At 43.9% G+C, this 8661-nt stretch overlaps 1 long non-coding RNA gene across 1 annotated transcript; it reads right to left on the bottom strand.

Moving 5' to 3' along the window:
• Positions 1 to 1258: 1258 nt before the first annotated feature.
• LOC123329597 lies at positions 1259 to 6489 on the bottom strand. Its single transcript, XR_006545151.2, has 2 exons — positions 5096 to 6489; positions 1259 to 1723 (listed from the first exon to the last, which is right to left on the bottom strand). It is a non-coding gene; the product is annotated as an uncharacterized LOC123329597 (long non-coding RNA).
• Between the last annotated feature and the right edge of the window lie 2172 nt (positions 6490 to 8661).

The raw sequence follows: 8661 nt of genomic DNA, 5'->3' as shown, positions 1-8661 counted from the left end.
TTTCTTTGAGATTCTCAGGGGAAATTTCTTTTCTGTCTCAGTCTCCACAGAATGTGCAGTTCTGAATAACTGTTCAGTGTTGATCTCACCACCCCGTGAACTGTGTAACTGGCTAACTTGCTCCTTTCACAGTAGCCGCTAGAGAGCTGCAGGCAGATCTGTGAGGCCCTCCTAGCCAACCAGTAACATTTGATGTCCATGTGACTAAATGTTGCCTCCAGGTAACTGAGGCCGAGGACACATTTTGTTTGTTCAGTTAGGGTTTCTTAAAAATACAATCTGAATGCCTTCGGCCCAGGCCTATAGTCTCTTGTGCTTATGTGCTTAGTCACTCAGTCGTGTCCAACTCTTTGTGACCCCATGAACAGTAGCCCACCACACTCCTCTGTTCATGGGCGTCTCCAGGCAAGAATACCAGAGTGGGTTGCCATTTTCTTCTCCAAGATACAGTCTCTTGGTTGCCACAAACATACCCATTCGCTGATGTAAATACCACTTGTCATTTGAAATGTGTATGCTACCTGTTTGCTTCCTAAAAATATTTGATTTTATAATTCTTCAACTGTGGTATGCATTGAAAAAAATTAGTGGTATGTTTAATTTGTGTGTGCACACATGATCAGTTGTGTCCAACTCTTTCAGCCCCATGGACTGTAGCCTGCCAGGCTCCCCTGTCCATGGATTTTTCCAGGCAAGAATACTGGAGCGTGTTGCCATTTCCTATTCCAAGGGATCTTCCCTACCCAGGAATTGAACCTGCATCTCTTGCATCTCCTGTACTGGCAGGTGGATTCTTTACCACTGCGTCACCTGGGGAGACCATAACCTATACACATTATCCCATATACTTGAAATCATCTCTATATTATTTATAATACCTAATACAATGTCAGTACTATGTAAATAGTTATAAATACAATGTAAATAGTTGTCAGCTCTAGGCAAACTCATGTTTTGCTTTTTGGAACTCTCTTGGTCCCTCCACCCATATTTACCATAGATGATTCATTGAATCCACAGTTGGTTGAATCTGAAGACGTGAACACCAGATAGGAGGGCTGACTGTACTAAAACAGGCACCTTTGGAGGAAGCACACAAACTGAGGAATTGCTTTCTCTTCTCCCCTCCTTCCTCTTCCAGCCTCACTGCTGATCTTGGCAGGGGGATTGGGGGCGGGCAAGCACTGTGGTATCAGAGGAGTCTAAGCTTATGGCTGCTTTAACGTTCAGACATTTCCCAATATTCAAATTCACTGAGAAATGCTTTTAAACTTAAAATATATAGATCCAATTCCACGCTTGGAGTGAAAACCTTTAAACACCAATCTAAAAAAAGAAGCTTTGCAAAGAACCTATATAGAGAGCCAGGTTGTCCCAGGAGGTGAGGTTAGACGAGGCTGATGGCTTCTCCACGTATAATTAAAGTGTGTTAAAAGTCTTTCCAACTTCTGTTGCATCAGGCCTGGGGAATTCTCCCACGTGCAGCCACACTTTTGATTGAGGGTGTTAACTCCAAAAAGCTCTTGTGAAACGATTGCCAGGGTGGAGTGAGGCTGGGCTAGAGCCACACTGCAACACAGCTTCCCCTAGAAGCCATTAGATTCTGGAGAAGTTGGAAGCAAGTTCAGAGCCATCTAATCCAACTTGTAGAGGCCAAGGGGACCTCTCACTGCCCAGTGGCTTCCATCCTCTGTAGGAGCTGATGCCAGGATGGGAGTCAGCCCTGTGGTTAGAAGAGTCTATTTTATTGAGAATGAAGCATCACTCTTTGTGATGATTGCCTTTGTGTTGTGATTTGCCTTAACATACTGTGAATGAAAAATATTGCCTGCCATATTAGTAAACAAAGGATGCTGCAGCCATCAAAGCATCATGTTACAGCCATGTCAATGGTGAGCCCTGAAGGAACACAGGATAGAAACAGTATGCCCACCATCAAGCCATCAGCAACTGCAGCCACCCCCGTCCCTCAACAATGCACCCTGAGAAGAGTCAGGATGAGAAAGCACAGGATACTGGCTCTAGATAGCTGAGGTACACATCAAAGAAATGATTTCAATGAGCCCAGACTCTTGCATCTTCTCATACATGCTGCTGCTGCTGCTAACTTGCTTCAGTCATGTCCTACTCTGTGCGACCCCATGGACTGCAGCCTACCAGGCTTCCCCATCCATGGGATTCTCCAGGCAAGAACACTGGAGTGGGTTGCCATTTCCTTCTCCAATGCATGAAAGTGGAAAGTGAAAGCGAAGTCGCTCAGATGTGTCCAACTCTTAGCAACCCCATGGACTGCAGCCTACCAGGCTCCTCCGTCCATGGGATTTTCCAGGCAAGAGTACTGGAGTGGGGGTGCCATTGCCTTCTCCCCTTCTCATACACAGAAAAGTGCTAAACTCTGTAACTTCTTTAATTAACAATCATTTTTTGATGTTCTGACTACCTGGTCTTTGTTGCAAAAACTCATAATATTCTGGGCTCCTCCCTTCCCTTCTTCAGAGCAGCTTCTCAGAGCTATCTAAGAGGCTGTGTCCCAGGCCTAAGTCCTCAGTTTTGTCCCTCAAATAAAACCTAATTCTCAAGTTTCAGATTGTGCATTTTTTTTCAGTCACAATACATATCTAATCCTAAATATATGCACTCAGCTGGTCCTCATTTGGCTAGGATTTAAAAGGACCTGCAAATGGGATGGGGTGGTTTTCATGACACAGGAGTGATTCAGGGTATTGGAGGATGCAGGTCTAAATGAGACTGGGCAGAGGTAACCTGCAGGAGTGGTGGGGGCAACAGCTCTGCAGTGGGGCGGGCAGCCGGCATGCAGCAAGAGAGACCTGAGTGATACCCAGAAACAGGCTGAAAAAAGGTCCACTGGACTGACCTTGCTTCCCTTGGGATCTCCCCAAGTCTGCTGCCTCAGGCATCAGAATTCAGTGAGTGCTGGGTGTTCAGTCAATTCAGTTCAGTTCAGTTGCTCAGTCATGTCCAATTCTTTGCAACCCCATGGACTGCAGTACGTCAGGCCTCCCTATCCATCACCAACTCCTGGACTTTACTCAAACTCATGTCCATTGAGTCAGTGATGCCATTCAACCATCTCATCTTCTGTCGTTCCCCTTCTCCTCCCACCTTCAATCTTTCCCAGCATCAGGGTCTTTTCCAATGAGTCAGCTCTTCGCATCAGGTGGCCAAAGTATTGGAACTTCAGCTTCAACATCAGTCCTTCCAATGAATATTCAGGGCTGGTCTCCTTTAGGATGGACTGGTTGGATCTCTTTGCAGTCCAAGGGACCCTCAAGAGTCTTCTCCAACATCACAGTTCAAAAGCATCAATTCTTTAATACTCAGCTTTTTTTACAGTCCAACTCTCACATCCATACATGACTATTGGAAAAACCACAGCCTTGACTGGAAGGATCTTTGTTGGCAATGTCTCTGCTTTTTAATATGCTGTCTAGGTTGGTCATAACTTTTCTTCCAAGGAGCAAGTGTCTTTTAATTTCATGGCTGCAGTCACCATCTGCAGTGATTTTGGAGCCTCCCAAAAATAAAGTCAAGCCACTGTTTCCACTGTTTCTCCATCTATTTGCCATGAAGTAATGGGACCAGATGCCATGATCTTCGTTTTCTGAATGTTGAGCTTTAAGCCAACTTTTTCACTCTCCACTTTCACTTTCATCAAGAGGCTCTTTAGTTCTTCTTCACTTTCTGCCATAAGGGTAGTGTCATCTGCATATTAGAAAACCTTAATCTGATCCTGGCTCATCTTTACTAGTTCAGTTACCTTGGGAAGATCATTTAAGCTCATTATACGTCAATTTCTCATCTGTAAAACTTTCTACTTTGTAGGCCTCTCTCAAGGATCAGATGGGATAATGCACATAAATTTTAGTAATGATGAAGGGCTTTAAAGTACATATATGGTGTAATATTTGGCTTAAAGCTCAACATTCAGAAAATGAAGATCATGGCATCTGGTCCCATCACTTCATGGCAAATAGATGGGGAAACAGTGGAAACAGTGGCTGGCTTTATTTTTCTGGGTTCCAAAATCACTGCAGATGGTGATTGCAGCTATGAAATTAAAAGACACTTACTCCTTGCAAGGAAAGTTATGACCAACCTAGATAGCATATTCAAAAGCAGAGACATTACTTTGCCAACAAAGGTCCATCTAGTCAAGGCTATGGTTTTTCCAGTGGTCATATACGGATGTGAGAGTTGGACTGTGAAGAAAGCTGAGCGCCAAAGAATTGATGCTTTTGAAGTGTGGTGTTGGAGAAGACTCTTGAGAGTCCCTTGGACTGCAAGGAGATCCAACCAGTCCATTCTGAAGGAGATCTGCCCTGGGATTTCTTTGGAAGGAATGATGCTAAAGCTGAAACTCCAGTACTTTGGCCACCTCGTGCGAAGAGTTGACTCATTGGAAAAGACTCTGATGCTGGGAGGGATTGGGGGCAGGAGGAGAAGGGGACGACAGAGGATGAGATGGCTGGATGGCATCACTGACTCGATGGACGAGAGTCTGAGTGAACTCCAGGAGTTGGTGATGGACAGGGAGGCTTGGCGTGCTGTGGTTCATGGAGTCACAAAGAGTTGGACACGACTGAGCGACTGAACTGATGGGGTAATATAACCGGTCTCTGCTTCAGTTTTACTTTCCTGCCTTTAGTTTTCTTTTTATTATGTCAAAACTTATTTACAATCTACTGTATAATGTTAAATCATACATTTTAAGGTACATCCTATTCTTTTTGAAATATGATATACAATAAATATAAACATCCTCAAAATTATTATTTAATGGATAGTTATGATTACTGTTGTCTTGGGGAAACATACTAGGGGAATTATACATGGTCTATATTATACAGGAAATAAATTATGGATGGAATACATTATATATAAAATATATTGTATAGAGACTATATTAGAGAAAGACTATATTAGGGAATATGTTATAGAGTCTATTACACTATATTATATTCTTGATCTAGGCTTTTCTGTAAACACTTTAAAAGTGCTATTTTCTCTACTAAATGGGAAACTCCTTTACCTTGAAACAGGTCCCTCACCCAGTTCTGTAAAAAGGAAAGCTCACCGGGAGTTGCTGCTGAGTCCTTGTCCCCAGAAGGAGCATTCTCACCTATCTCAGCACCAGGAGTACCATTCGCCTCGCCTCCGAGGTGACGTCTGTCCATGAGCGGGTGCCGCCCAATGCGTGGCTTCCTTTTATTCTCTCTGTTTTACAATTGCCACCTGTAGAGTCCTCGGCAGACCTGATTGGCCTTCTCAATTCCTACCCACACCTGTGTGAGGGGAGGCAGGCCGGCTCTCCTGGGGCGGGTGGTTAAACCAGGCCCTGGGAGACTTTGTGGTGGGAGACACAGGCTAGAGGCAAACAGAGCTGACTGAAGGCAGTTCCACCAAGGATCCAGGGCTACACTACTTGTTTGCTCTTGGGCAGTTTAAACTCTCTGAGTCTCAGTTTTCTCATCTATAAAGTGGGGAAAACAATAGCAGCTACAAAACCAAGTTTTACTAATAATAAAGGTATTAAGCTGTGGCACCCTTACCCATTTATTGTCATTAATAAACTATTCCCCACCATACCCTTTCATGTGAAAATCTGCAACCCAAGCATGGCTCAAAAGAAAATATTTTGTGTTATGGGAAAAGAGGAATTCAGATGAAAATTTTCCCTATGATATTTGGAATCTGTTTTCTGAATCTAGAAATTAAATATTCTTATGACCTTCATAGGTAAATGAAAACACAATTATGTCATTCTATACCAAAAAGGTGGCTGTGACCTCTTGGTGTCTATTTTAAAAAGCTGTGAGGACTAAGCCAGTTAGCTTCATTCTAATCAGGATTCAGGCCTAGCTGGGGAATTTGATTCACATGCAGGCTCTGAACCCAACAGTTGGTAAGCTCAGCTTCAACAAAACTTTATTAAAGAAAACCACTCCTCCTCTACCCTTTACTCACATGGAGATTGCACCTAGCACTTGGTTCTTGCCCTTTTTATGCACACATCGTGACATTTATAATTTCACTCAGCACGGCTGGATGAAGGTGATCCTCTCTCAACTTACAAAGACCCACTTTACAAGAAATATAAGAGAAAAGCCAGAGTAAGATTTAAGGACTGCTACCAAATGCATTCGGAGAAGGCAGTGACAACCCACTCCAGTCCTCTTGCCTGGAAAATCCCATGGACGGAGGAGCCTGGTGGGCTGCAGTCCATGGGGTCGCACGGAGTTGGACGTGACTGAAGCGACTTAGCAGCAGCAGCAGTAGCACCAAATACATTCACTTAGAACTGTCACCCTCCTTGCTACTCTGGTTCCTGGAATTGCACCTGAGATCCAAACCTTTAGGTTCACTAGTACCTGCAACACCCCACTCCAATACTCTTGCCTGGAAAATCCCATGGACGGAGGGGCCTGGTGGGCTGCAGTCCATGGGGTCTCGAAAAGTTGGACACGACTGAGCGACTTCACTTTCACTTTTCACTTTCTTGCACTGGAGAAGGAAATGGCAACCCACTCCAGTGTTCTTGCCTGGAGAATCCCAGGGATGGGGGAGCCTAGTGGGCTGCCATTTATGGGGTTGCACAGAGTCGGACACGACTGAAGCGACTTAGCAGCAGCAGCAGCAGTAGCAGCAGCAGCAGTACCTGCAAAGACTTTGAGGCAAGTGCAAATATCATGCACTCTTCACAATACATGGGAACACTTACATGCGTGTCTATATTGCCCACCCAGTCCAAGGCCCTCCATAAACTTTGCCCCACTTCCCCGCCCCACCTCTTCCTGTCTCACTCTGCCCCAGATCGCGCTGCTCCAGCCAGCCAGGCCTTCCTGTTCAAGGGAAGTAAAGCTTGTCTTGCCTCAGGATATTTACACTTGCAATCCTTTCTTTTTTTTTAAATCAACTTTTATAGGAGTACAGTCAGTTTACAACACTGTGTTAGTTTCTACTGTACAGCAAAATGGATCAGTCATGCATATACATATTTGTCATTGTTGTTTAGTCGCTAAGTCTTGTCTGACTCTTTTGTGACTCCATGCACTGTAGGCCACAAGGCTCCTCTGTCCTTGGGAATTTTCAGGCAAGAATACTGGGGTGGGTTGCCATTTCCTTCTCCAAGAGATCGTCCTGACCCACGGCTCAAACCTGCCTCTTGCATTGCAGGCAGATGTGTGTATATGCACTGAGCCACCAGGGAAGCCCACACATACACACATCCCCTCCCTTTCGGACTTCCTTCCCATTTAGGGCACCACAGTGCATTAAGTAGAGTTCCCTGTACTATACAGTATGTTCTAAATATTCTCTGCTGACTGACTCCTCGATAACAAATGACACCTTCTTAGCAAAATATTTCTGGAGGAGGAAATGGCAACCCACTCCAGTATTCTTGACTGGAGAATCCCACGGACAGAGAAACCTGGCAGACTACAGTCTGTAGGGTCACAAAGAGTCAGACACAATTGAGCAACCTAGCAGCAGCAGCGAAATATTTCCTTATTGTCACTCTCAGGTGGCGCACCTCCGGTTTTTCTGTAACACCTCTGTTTTTATTACCTTCATAGCACTTATCACTGTGTCTCAATAATTTTAATTTCTGGAGGTGACTGATTTTTAAGATACTACACTGAGTGATTTTTAAGATATTACAACACCATAAGATAAGGTAACAGGGACTTCCTTGGTGGTCCAGTGGTTAAAATTTCACCTTCAAATGCAGGGAGTAAGCTAAGATCCCATGTGCCTCGTGGCCAAAAAACCAAAACATAAAACAGAAGTGTGTGTGTGTGCTCAGTCATATCCAACTCTTTGCGATCCCCTGGACTGTCTGTAGTCCACCAGGCTTCTCTGTCCCTGGAATTTTCCAGGCAAGAATACTAGAGTGGGTTGCCATTTCTACTCCAGGGGGAAAAAAAAAAAAAAAACAGGAAGTAATATTGTAACAAATTCAATAAAGACTTTAAAATGGTTCACATCAAAAAAAAAAAGGTACCAATTTCCAATTATAAAATAAATAATCTTGGGGATATCATGTAGAGCATGGTGACTATATTTAATAATACTGTAATACATACTTGAAGCTGCTGAGAGTAGATCTTAAATATTTTAATCCCAAGAAAAAAAATTTTTGTAACTACTTATGATGACAGAGTACATCATGAGAAACGCTGGGCTGGAAGAAGCACAAGCTGGGATCAAGATTGCCGGGAGAAATATCAATAACCTCAGATACGCAGATGACACCACCCTTACGGCAAAAAGTGAAGAGGAACTAAAAAGCCTCTTGATGAAAGTGAAAGAGGAGAGTGAAAAAGTTGGCTTAAAGCTCAACATTCAGAAAACGAAGATCATGGCATCCAGTCCCATCACTTCATGGGAACTAGATGGGGAAACAGTGGAAACAGTGTCAGACTTTATTTTGGGGGGCTCCAAAATCACTGCAGATGGTGACTGCAGCCATGAAATTAAAAGATGCTTACTCCTTGGAAGAAAAGTTATGACCAACCTAGATACCATATTGAAAAGCAGAGACATTACTTTGCCAACAAAGGTCCGTCTAGTCAAGGCTATGGTTTTTCCTGTGGTCACGTATGGATGTGAGAGTTGGACTGTGAAGAAGGCTGAGAGCCG

This window comes from Bubalus bubalis, chromosome 16, assembly GCF_019923935.1.
Source record: "Bubalus bubalis isolate 160015118507 breed Murrah chromosome 16, NDDB_SH_1, whole genome shotgun sequence".
In the NCBI taxonomy this organism is placed as follows: domain Eukaryota; kingdom Metazoa; phylum Chordata; class Mammalia; order Artiodactyla; family Bovidae; genus Bubalus; species Bubalus bubalis.
Note: the sequence above shows the minus strand (reverse complement) of the source record. Positions and strands in the feature narration are given on the sequence as shown.